We start from the raw sequence: 12853 nt of genomic DNA, 5'->3' as shown, positions 1-12853 counted from the left end.
ATTGCAAAGATATAACAAAATTATTTATTACTTAATAATTGGATGTGGTATTTAATCGAATACTAATACCCTTTAATACCAATGTACAGGTAAATCTGGCAAATGTTTTCGGTGTAAGAGAGATGGGAAAATAAGGATAGAATAATGGCTGATAAAGGAGAAAGGTAAATAATTGTATCAATTATTAGTTTAAATATCTTTGAAGCCACCCAATAATTTTTCTCTCGTATTTTACCATTGAAGCAGCCATATGAAATAATACTGCGTGTATCTGCAAAACCATTAAAAATTTTGAAATACTTTAAATACAAAAAATGTTCATTTTTTAATTCTCCATCTACTGAAAAAATAATATACAGGGTGTTCCGTTTAAAAAAATGAAGAAAAATTATTTTATATTTTAGAAAGTTTGGCATACAATTTTAAACATCCTGTATGATTTACCATCACCATATTTATGGCAAAGTAAGTGTAGGCCATCTAAAGTAAATACCTAATATAGTTTTGATTTCAGGACAATTCTAGTATTTTTCAATATTTTTTTTAAGAAAGGTTAAAAAATATATATTTTTTATTTATTTATTAATATCTCTGAAACTATCGAAAAATATTTAATCATATCTTAGGATTATGTAAAGTGATCTGAAAGGAAGCTAAAAATGCAATAATATACAGAGTGTTCGATTTAAAAAAAGCATCCCGATCCACTCACGCTTTATTGAGCCACCCTATAGAAATTAAAATATTTTATGTAAATGTACATACTTTAGGTCTACACTTATACAAAATTCCCAAGTTTTTTTATTTCAGGAGCTACAGATGCCCGAAGCACTACTGCCGGATAAGATAGGGGACAAGATAGGTGTTTATGATCTTTGATTTCAAGAAATCCTTTAGTTAGTGTCAACTTTTATCTTAGATATTGCGTAATTATGCAGTTATTTAACTACTACGTGTACGTATACTCGTATAATGGCGCGCTCAGACGACTCTTACTTACTGTACTTGACAAACATTTGTTATTGGTATACAGGGTGCGTCGGGCATCTATACAGAATTTCAAGTTATTTATTATAGGAGCTACGCCACACTATCGCCGGAGCTACGCCACACTGCTACTACTATTACTACTACTACCGCCCTTAAGATTTGATTAATTCTTAATTAAATTTTTTTTAATGGTTATTTCTTCCCGGTACCGACTTTGCACCCGGGTTTATTGGTTATTTCGACACTTGCGTTGTCAGTGATTAATTCTTCTTTAAGTGGTTGTTCTTGTGATAACTTGATAACTTTTTTGGCCACGTTACCTTCCGATTCTGGTGCGTTTGTTAGATATTATTTTTTTTTCTCTCTTTGGGTATTTATTTATTTTTTCCCTCGTGGGATATTTCTTTTTTTTGTGTTTCCTAGCATCTAATGGTTGTAATTACTGTGTTAATTACATGGGTTGGGTTGGGTTGTTACATGGGGTCATATGTGTATTGAAAGTATGTGTATTTGATCCAAGTACGCGGAAGTATGTGTATTTGATCCAAGTACACTTTGGCCGTGTCAACCAGGCTTAATCGAAACATTCATATTCTCTTCCTGTTTTTGGATTGGAATGGCAAAAATCGTAATACTTTCAACGTAAAGAACTGATGTATAAAGTCGAGATTTAAAAAAAAATCGAGAAAGTAGGAGAATCGATGCCAATCCTCCTGAAACCCCAAATACCACAATCACAAAAATAATCAATATAGATCATATACTATGTGAGTATATCACATATGCCGTGATATCACTATGTTTATAAGACCTACAAGATCTCTAAGAGGCAGATTTAACAGATTTTTATAAAAAAATAGAGGTAAAATCGAAACATGAAGAGAAGATAACTAATTTCCATAAAAAAAAATTAAGAATAGAAAATATGATTGGAAGGCTTTGTTACAGGGGCAGTTTTCTTATATTAGACTAAATTATAGTTCATATTAAATCAAAATTAAATAAGAAATTGAAACAATAAAGTTACACTAGACCTAACTCTGGTTACGGTCAAAATATAACACATTTTTTCAATTGATTATCAGCGTTCTGACATTGAAATAATTAATCATAGCTCTTTATAAATAGATCACTTGAAACAAATATGATTTTATTGCTTGTGCAGTTTGTACATTTTATCTGAATCATATCAGTCGGGGTTTAGCTAATAACCTTCAAACGTTTTCAGTCGAAAAAGAAAATTTTATATCATAACATTCTTCAAAATTTTCCAATTAATGCTTTTAAAATAAAGGAGTAATCCTTGACAATGCATGTACTCATAAACTAAAATAAAATATGAATAAATTTTCATATATTATAAAAGTACTTAAAAAATAAATATATACTCAAAGGTCCTTACACTTTGAACATAAAACAATTCCATAGTGTTGTAAAATATTTTTCTAAATAATAGGTAATGTGTCGGGAGTTCAAGTGTTTGCATTGAGTCACAAGAGTTTTTTTATTCAATTATTTATTTTATCACAAGAATTTATTTTTGATTACTTTTGCGCAGTAAATTTCTACCCAATATATACAAAATAAATTATAGTATATTATACAGGTATATTACAACATTGCGGATGCTGCCACGATATTTAGAAGAGCTGAGGAGGGTACACTTTATATCGTGCCCAGAGAAGATCGCGTCTAGCGAACATAATATGAAGGCCAGCACGCAACTGAAGCGAACGGCACCAGAAGAAGAAGAAGATATTATGTAGGTAAATATCGCTTCTCTAAAAGATATTAGATACAAAACAATACTGCCCCTTGAACTAGATAATTGTAATTTAGTTGCTATATATTATATATAATATATAAATCTACTATACTGTTAGCTGGAATAATTTTCATTAACATACGATTGCAGTTAGGGTGAATGTGCCAGTAGTCGAAGATACACCAGTGTGGTCGGACAAAATGTATTATTGGGAAATAAGTTAAAAATATGGCTCAGTATTGCTTCAAATAATGAAAGGCCCAATTCTGACAATTCTTCCGCTTTGTTCTATAACATTTTTTTTACCTAAATTTTCCCCCTGAAACTGTTAAAAATTCGGGTTCGTGAAAGTAACCACATATTTGTTCTTCCTATTTTTTGCCTGTTAAAGATGGAGGTTAGATAGCTTTTAATTTCAAATAACAAAAAAGGATACTTTTCAATGTTTTAATGTTAAATTTAGGTGTCCGATTAATTTGTATATAATTTTGTCTTATAACAGGAAGTGACCAAAAACAATTGAATACTTCAAAAAAAAGTTATACTAAATAAATACTAAATAAAAAAGTTATAGGGGTGAGCCACTTTCAAGACGCACCCGGGTTAATTCTTATAATAAATAATTTTACTTTAGCAATTACAAAAATTGCTTAAATTATGAAAACCACTGGTTACAGAATAAAGTTTGCGTTTAATCAATTATTTATCTCTAGTTATATCTCATTCGTTGGATATAAATTAAAATAAAATTTATTTGATAATCTGTAGCAAAAATTTGATCATATCGTATAACAAACACATTTGATTCTTACCATATATTTCATTAGATACCTATTCTATTTATATATAATTGGTGCAGTTCAAGTAAACATTACAATATTTTATCCATGTTATGCTATTTATGTACTGGACACTACTCACGCAATATCTGTAAAGCCCGCAGCCAAGTAAAGCCCCGTTGTCAAAAACTGTCGCATGTCGCCAGCGACACGTCAAAAGAACCAATGATATTTGTACAAGATTCAAACAGCTGTCAATTTTAAAATTAATACAGCTCTCATTTTTTGTTTGAAATGTCAGACAGTGTCGCCAGCGACAGTACGGAGGCTTAAAGACGGGGCTTAAAAAGGAGCTTGTTTACAACAGACAGGTTGCCCCTTTGTGTGACTAACAAATTATTGCTATCAGTTCTTAACTGCACTTTATTTCATCGACAAATACGTCTAGTTTATTATTTTGTTTTCATAATATAAAAAGTTATCATGCTAAATATCATGTGTATCTTTTCAGATACTTATTTCTTTACACAAATTTTCTCGCAAGGTGTAGCCGTTAACATTAACTCTAATAATTTTCTTTTTATTTTCCTACTAGTGAAATCGAATTATATATCTGTAAATTGATACAAAGTAGTGAAAGGAAAACAGAATGATTTTAGGAATCGAATATCTTCCATTGGATTATATTGAGAATCGAATGATGATAATTTATTAAAAAAAAGTAAAGATTTTAGTTAACGTCTCCTTTTTGCTGCCAGGGCTAATCTGGACGGGGTCTAGTTTGTTTACGCGGAGTCCGAACCGCGGTCCTCGGCCATATCATGGTCGGTGGCCTACCGACTTAGGAAGTGTCTAAATTAACTCTTACTCACGAGATATCCGATCTCATCCGGCCTCGAACCGGCATGAATGAGCAGTGTGTATCAATAGATTTTACACTTTTCCCTTTATATATAATTTATTAGATCGGATGATTAAAAGGAATTAAGTTGACTTTCATATGTTCTTTTATCGTGACAGAATGGCTAATTTGGCCATATCTACTTAAATTAGAGCTGATTTGAGGATAAAATCAAAATTTTAAAGAATTTGCGATTAAAATATAACAGATGTATAGCATTGAAATAAAGGGAAGAACATTCAAAAGAGATTCAGTAATATTTCACTTTCGTGTTTTCATTTAGGCTATGATAATAAATAGTCCAATTCCTTTAACTGTGAAATGCGGGTATAAAAAATAAGTAAAACGAAGTATTAAGTGTCCGGAGTTGGGGATGAAACTAAAAATATAAATATGAATATCAAAAAACTTCAAATAATTTATTTAAATATAAATGTAAAAAATATAAATTAATAAAGACACGGTATTAACGATATCGCCAATACCAGTATAATTAATAATTTTATATCATCCTATGATCATCAACTTTTTATTAAAATGGTCTCGCTATTAAAGTAACGTATTCGATCATCACGGATAAACTAGTTTAGCTACTTGTAATTCCATTTCTGAATAGATCACAAAAATTTACATTTTTCTATAATTAAATAATTGAACACTGACCATTTTCTTAAAGAATTTAAAATATTTATAACAAACCAGTTTTAAACCTGGTATTATTACCAGCATTTAAAAAGAACAATTCCTTTTTATTAAGTGTAAGCAAGAGTGCAATTATTTTCGTCATTATTAATTTCGTAATTCAACAAATGATTTTAATTTATCAGATCCTCATCAAGCAATATTCTGTGCTTCAGAAAATAATAGATATATTTTTCGACATGTCTTTTAAATGTCATGTTCTCTTCATTGACCATAAAATAAAATCACCAATTCTTATAAATATAATAAGATTTAAGTGGCCTTTTAATACAGTCTGTTTGCATCGCCGACCTGGGCATAGGAAATCCCATGTAAATTTTAAAAATGATGAATAAGTTTTCCTAATTTTATTTTACAGAAAAAATTATTTGAAAATTTTTAAAGAACTACTTAAAATGAAGCAAATTGTTCTTTTTGAATGATTTATACAAATTCGTTCTTGAGTTATGAGAGATACAAAAATATTAAATTAATCAAAAAAAATAATACGGTCCTGTTTAGAATAACAAATATGCCACCTTCAAATTCAATCATTTTAATGTCAATTTAAAAAAAACATTTTTTTTAATGTCACATTCACTTTATACGTGCTAAATATAACTTGAAAATATGAATAAAACAACTAAAGAAAAAACAAATTTTGGTGGTATTAGGAGAAAAAAGTCTACAGGCTATAAAGGATTTATTTTCTGTATATTTTCCAATTATGCCAGACCAGTTATTGAAGACTATAAAAAAACTCAAAATTTAAGTGAGGATGTAGTCAATAATCACCACACAGGCTATTAAAATTACTTTTTCAAATTTGTTAAGCTTTCGAGAATTTTATTCCCATCATCAGGACAGTTTCTAAAATGTATAAATAAAAAAAGGCATAAATATTTTACAATTGTATAACAGAAAAAACAACTTACGACTGGGTCAATTAGCAAAAACAACATCCTCTGCACAAAAAGGTCTTAAAACTAGCATCATATGACATTGGAATACAAGAAAATTTCCTTTATAAATAAACTACATATCCAACGACATTAGTTTTTAAAAAAAAAATTTTTTAATTTACTAAGACCAATTTCTACATTGTCGAGCTCGATCAAACAGTGACGAGTGTTGACTCAGTCGTAAGTTGTCTTTCTCTGTTATACAATTGTATAATATTAATGCCTTTTTTTATTTATACATTTTAGAAACTGTCCTGATGATGGGAATAAAATTCTCTAAAGCTTGACAAATTTGAAAAAGTAGTTTTATTAGCCTGTGTGGTGATTGTGATTATTGACTGCATCCTCACTTAAATTTTGAGTTTTTCCCGACTTAACCTGCTGTTTTTTGAAGACTATAAATATAAGAGAAGAATTCGAACACGAACAGTTATTAAAGGCTATAAATATAAATAGAAGACTAATATTGAAGAGGATCATGTAGAAATAATAAATGAAAATGAATTAAATATTCTATTACAAGTGGAATATGAAAACCTAGTAAGTACAAGAATACTTGGAGGAATAATCGAAAATCATCGTAGCACTGCTTGGCGAATTTGAAAGAGCATAATTTTAGGTGGTTTAAATATTCCGAACATCAAGAATTATTGGACGGCGCACTAAAGGGTATTTAACCCAAAAAGTTGGCCAATATTCGAAAATCCAAATTAAAGATATCAACCAACCGATATCAGGAATTATTTGTATAAACATGAATGTATTTGAGGGTGGGTGGTAGGGGTCAATGACCCGCCGTGTTGCCCCCCGCGCCAGTCATAAATTGTTCTTTGAATAGACGGGTTGTATATCGCCCTGCTTTTAGGAAAAATTTACTTAATAATAATTATCTTAGTTTTTCTTACTAATCGCGATCTTTTATTGATCTTATATTAGTATGGAGGGGTTGAAGAAAGACTTGTTTAGTATTACTCTTATTGAGAGACTTGTTTAGTATAACTGTTATTTTCTAGTTAGAACAACATTAATCTGCTAGTTCAATAATAGACATATTATTTCATTTATAACAGAATGTTTATATAAACTTTCAGTATGTAATCGAACCTTATCAAGTAATATCAATCTGGGTGGTTTTGTAGCTTAAGTATTCCTTTAGAAGGCCTTGATAAGAAATTTTGCTAATTTTTGCGAGTTTGGCAGTTACATTTTTTTTTAATCGAATAAAAATGTAGTGTTTTTCACTTTCACTTAGAAACAATGCATTTCTGGACCTATGTTTATGGGAACTTTTCTCCATAAAATGACCTGAGGAATCACTCCCTCGAGTATTGACATGTTATTGAGAGACACCCTGTATAAACTTATGTATTTATATTATATAATTCAATCTTAATCTTGTCAATAAAAAACGCTAGGTATGTATTAAAATTTGAAGCAATTTCTTTATTTTCTCATGTTTTAAAAGGCGGAAGAATGCAAAAAAAATAAAAATATTATTGGCCAGGTTTTGAGGTAAAATACCCCATAGTGCGGCGGTGAAGAACGTAGGCTGGGAACATGGCAAATTTTATCCATTTTTTAATTATTAACAAGCGCTTAATTTTGTGGATTGTTTATTGTTCAATAAATAGATTTTCTTTTAAAGCAGCGTGTTTACTTTTCTACGAAATATTTTAAATAAGATAAAGGTTTTTAAAATATTCTCGTATGTTTACAGTGTGCTTTTTGTAACTTTTCATAGAGAATATAACTGACAATAATTTTGACAGAACTCTGTAGAAGAAAATCATAATAGATTTGTCACATTGTAGCAGAATTTGTGATTATTAGATTTCTTTGATCAGGACCGCATTATTTCTAATTTTCGGCTAATTTAGTATTTTTGTATCTCTCATAACTCAAGAACGAAAATATTAAACGATTCGAAATGAACAATTTGCTTCATTTTTAGAAGTTTTTTAAAAAGTGTCAAATAATTTTTTCTGCAGAATAAAATGGGGAAAACGTATAAATCGTTTTAATATTTACATGGGATATCTAATCGTCCAGTTTGGGGAAGCAACACACGGTATAATATTTTTTTTAAATATAAATGCAGTAAATATTGTGCCAGGGTCGATTTTCATGCAGACCATTGTAATCATAGTATAAGAGCTGGCTACATAAAAAACCTTATCATCGTTACATGGGTAATTTTTTGTGTGATGTATCCTTTTGTGTAGCCATTAAGATAATATAGTCATATCTGCCAGCGCGATCCCGGGGCTTAAAGCGGGGGCGGGCAATCGAAAGGGTGAAATTTGGACACTAAAAATATTATAAGGTACACGAGTTATAATTGCAAAAATAGCTTTTATTTATTATTAAGAAACGTGGAAAATTATTGGTAGACATTTTTCTAGTAGCTAATATGCCGACAGACAACGCGAAAGAGGCATGAAATTTTAAAAATTATTAAAAAACGAAATTTGAGAATGAAAAAAATTATAGCATACATATATGCCGATTGGTGGTATTGTCAATTTAATGTAAAAGGGGCCGTATGCAAAAGGGCAGATAAAAAGATCAGATTCAGGGAACGCTCGCCGCCTCATCCATTTAAGAATAGATAAATCATGTATACCATTATATTATAAGTCTCAAAACCAAACGAAATTTGAAGAATGAAAAAAATTATGGCATACATATATGCCGATTGGTGGTATTGTCAATTTAATGTAAAAGGCCGTATGCAAAAGGGCAGACAAAAAGATCAGATTCAGGGAACGCTCGCCGCCTCATCCATTTAAGTATAGATAAATCATGTATGCCATTATATTATAAATCTATTTTTTTATTATTTCAATAACAGATATCATATATTTACTATTCTGTCTCAATATTTGTATCTGACTCATCGTACTGCAGATCCTCGCTCTCGCAAACGAGTCATCCTCTGAGCACAGAATATCTAGCTACGTAGCTAGATATTCTGTGCTCTGAGTCGATATCTGCACCGTAAAATTTTTGTAGACTTACATGTATTATGTTTCAAGTAATAACGCGCCGAGCGTTTCCTGAAAACGCTTATACAGTGTGATTCTTAAATAAGTGCAAACTTTTAAGGGTGATATATTTCGATCCCAGGAGGAACATGTCTATGAGTTTTTTTCGCAAAAAAAGATGTAGAAAATCGTGCATTTTTGTTTAAATTTTCCTGTATATTTTAGAAAACTTTTTAGAACTGCCTGTTTACCGCATATTTACCCACGGTATAATTATTTCTTAACATACCATGCTTACGGCTTTACTCTATGGCTACACACTAAAAGAATGGTACAAAAAAACAGATGGCTCACAAAATTATCTAAAAATAAATTAATTTCTTTGTAAATCTTCCAACTTGAATAATTCGGCTATTTTGGACTTATTTGGAAAACGGTAAAAATAAAATAATAAGTTTTTTTATTGAGATCAAGCAGCTCTGAAAATATTTGCTCTTATTGAAAATTTACCCTGTAGAATAATATCGCGCTTTTGATAGCTGTCTACCGCTGATTGAGCCACGATTTTTTTGTCTGCCCTTTTACATACGGCTTTTTAAATAAATAAGCCACGACAAAAATGTCTGTCGACAATTTTACACGTTTCTTAACCCTTAACTGGTCCGGTAATAGATATGTATCATAAACGGTCCGGCGTAGTCTGTGGGACTACGCCTTCTAAAAAGTGGAAAAAACACACAAAAACTAAAAAATAACAAATTTTTATTTTATTATATATTATATTATGTATTATTGAACTAATATAGACAAAAATGAGTTCAATTAATATAAACTTTAAGAAAATATAGTACAAAATAAAATAACATACATATAAATTTGAAAAAAAAAACAATTAGATTTTTACTAAGCTCTAAAAAATAAAACCAAATTACTAACAGTCATTACAATATAGAAATATGTTTTTAGTACTATATATAAAAAAATAAGCTATAAAACTTAAGTTAAAGAAAAGGTTTTTAGTTACAGCATGAGGCAAAGTTCATTGTTTTCCTGAACATGTTTTATAAAATGGATTCGTACATTCTAGGCATTAAAAATAATTAAACTAGGACATAACATTGCCTTTAACTAGGATAAGAATATCTCCGTGGGCGTGTTCTGGTTGTACAGGAATTGCATAAGTATTCTACCAATTGTAAAGTATATTTCTCTTGGAATATTTGACATTGTCAAACGCATTTGTCTGACAGATTGTCATATTGTCACTGTCAGAGTCCTCATCATATCATTTTAATAGAGTTTCTTCATAACTAGAGTCTCCTAAACGCACTCTTTTCGAAGGCCCGGCTATATTTTCCAAAAGTTTGTCAAACACAAAATCTTACGCAAACGGTCCGGCGTCGTCTGAGAGACTACGGCTTAAGTAACTTCTGCCATAACTTCTAAAAAACTAATCCAGTTTGAGCATAAATATGGTTATCAGTAGTTGACCGAGAGGGGGAGGATTAGCTGGAACGCCAATTGTGTGGGCGGTCCCAGTAACTAATGAGAATGAGTTAATTATTTGGCGTAGTCTGTCAGACGACGCCGGACCAGTTAAGGGTTTTAATAATAAATAAAAGCTATTTGGCAATTATAACTCGTGTACCTTATAATATTTGTAATGTCAAAATTTCACCCTTTCGATAAGCGGATTTTTTAAAGCGGGGGCGGTCACCGCTTTAAGCCCTGGAATCGCGCTGGCAGACATGACAATTTCACAATGGCTACACTAAAGGATACTTAGCCATGCAACAATGCTAAGGTTTTTTATGTAGTCAGCTCTCCGTCTCATCATCAGGTAATCAACGACTAAAATAATAAAGACTAATATAAATATCTAAAATTTAAATAGAACTGAAAAAAATATATATTTCAAAATAAAAAAATAATTAATTTTACACACCCGATCATAATTACTCAAATTACTCTCACCATAGCTCAAATATTACATATTTTTTTACGTACGTCTAATTATCAAAATGAATTATTATATCACATAATACATTACGAAAAGACGACAATTTGTTTGTTTTTTAATTATCATTTTGGTGTAAATTGTTTACCAGTGTCTTCAATACGACGTAGTACCACGTAATACCAATCAATGTCTATATATTATTATTAAAATAGATATACATCTGCAGAGAAAATGAATCTTCTTAAGGTTAATGTTTTCGCCATGACCATGAGTTCATTTCGTTCGATATAAACCTACCTATCTTGAGGTATAAAATTCAAACAGGTTGTGAATGCACTACCAACCATTTCTTACGTTGTTTGTCGTTTTTGCTTATAAATGAAAACGGCAAAAGATTCTCTTTCTATTTTCTCTATCGTCCGTTTGTTGCAAAACCTCATTATTGCTCAAATGTAAGTCAACAGAATAGTGAAAATAAAAATATATATATAAGTGATTTATTTATAAAATATATTTTCTTTTTTTTCGAGTTTTAGAAGTAAAATTTTACTTTTATCAAGTTTTTTACATAGTAACACAATGATGGTTACATAATGCACTCTCACTGCTATTTGGGCAAATCCGAGGGTAAATCTAATCCATTAGGTACCTACGTAAAAAAAATATCTTATTCTCCTTACTGTGCCTTGTCAGGTTCCCCTGACGTTGGCAATCACGATAGCAAGCTGATCCTTGTTATCAGCCACTCTAAACAATTGTTCGGCTCTATGTATGCCTGTCCATTCCCGGATGTTCCACAACCAGGAGATTTGTTTTCTTCCTGCGCCCATGCGGCCCTCTATTTTGCCCTAATTATAAGTTGTAGGATCCAATAACGATTTCCTCTAAAACATGGTCGAGGTATGGTAGCCTTCGGCATTTAACTGTTATCAAAAGTTCATGAACTGCATCTGCCCTGTTTAAGACTGCTTCATTTCTTTGCATAGCCATGGTATTAGCATTCTTCTATGAATTCTATCACCACATTTCAAATTCTTCCAGACCGTTGATTGTGGCAGCTTTGAGTATCCAGATTTCAACTCCGTATAACAGCACAGACCAGATGTAACATTTAGTCATTCTTTGTCTCAGCTTTAAGTTCAGACTGTCGCGTCGTTTCAAAACACCAAAAGAAAAATACGTTTTTAGTAATTTATTGTAGATGTTAAAATATACCAAAAATATATATTTTTTTGACATAATATAATATTCTAGATTACATATTTAGTATGAAATATTTAATAATTAAAATTCAATACTATAAATAGTCATTTACTTATTATAAGTGTTTTATTTTTATCCAATTAAATAATAAGCGATAATGTACAAAAAGTTGAAGGTGAAAAGTAATGAAACAACCTTTCACTAACAAGTAATTAATTATACATTTATAAATAATGATAATTGTTGGATTAAGACGTAACAGTCAATTGTTTTGTACAAGCAAGCGGTAGCTTCCTTAATTTAGAACTGTAAATCTACTGTCTTTCTTTTAAGTCTCATCACTATCTTTAATTTAACTTTACTTTTTCTTTCGTTTTATTTTCGACATACCTGACTTAACAAATCAAGCAACTTTACTGAGTGGAGTAAATTCACTTGAATTACTTAAATGGTAAGAGCAACTAGTCAAGGCAGTGTAGTGATTTCGTTGTAATAGAAATTATACCAATTAATGCCTGAAATAAAAGTAATTGGTGATGAAATAATTAATGTAAAGTGTGTGTACAGTTCTATTTAAAAACATAATTTTTTCCACCTAGAAAATGCATGTTTAACGCTTTATAGTTTA

At 30.5% G+C, this 12853-nt stretch overlaps 1 protein-coding gene across 3 annotated transcripts in view; it reads right to left on the bottom strand.

Annotated features, from left to right (window-relative positions):
* The window catches only part of LOC115877372 (ATP-binding cassette sub-family G member 4-like), a 150956-nt gene that overhangs the window by 75790 nt on the left and 62313 nt on the right, over window positions 1-12853 (bottom strand). The window lies entirely within an intron of this gene.

The sequence above is a fragment of the Sitophilus oryzae genome, unplaced genomic scaffold, assembly GCF_002938485.1.
Source record: "Sitophilus oryzae breed Bouriz unplaced genomic scaffold, Soryzae_2.0 scaffold_1447_pilon_pilon, whole genome shotgun sequence".
Lineage (NCBI taxonomy): Eukaryota > Metazoa > Arthropoda > Insecta > Coleoptera > Curculionidae > Sitophilus > Sitophilus oryzae.
This window is presented reverse-complemented; position numbering and strand designations above follow the sequence as displayed.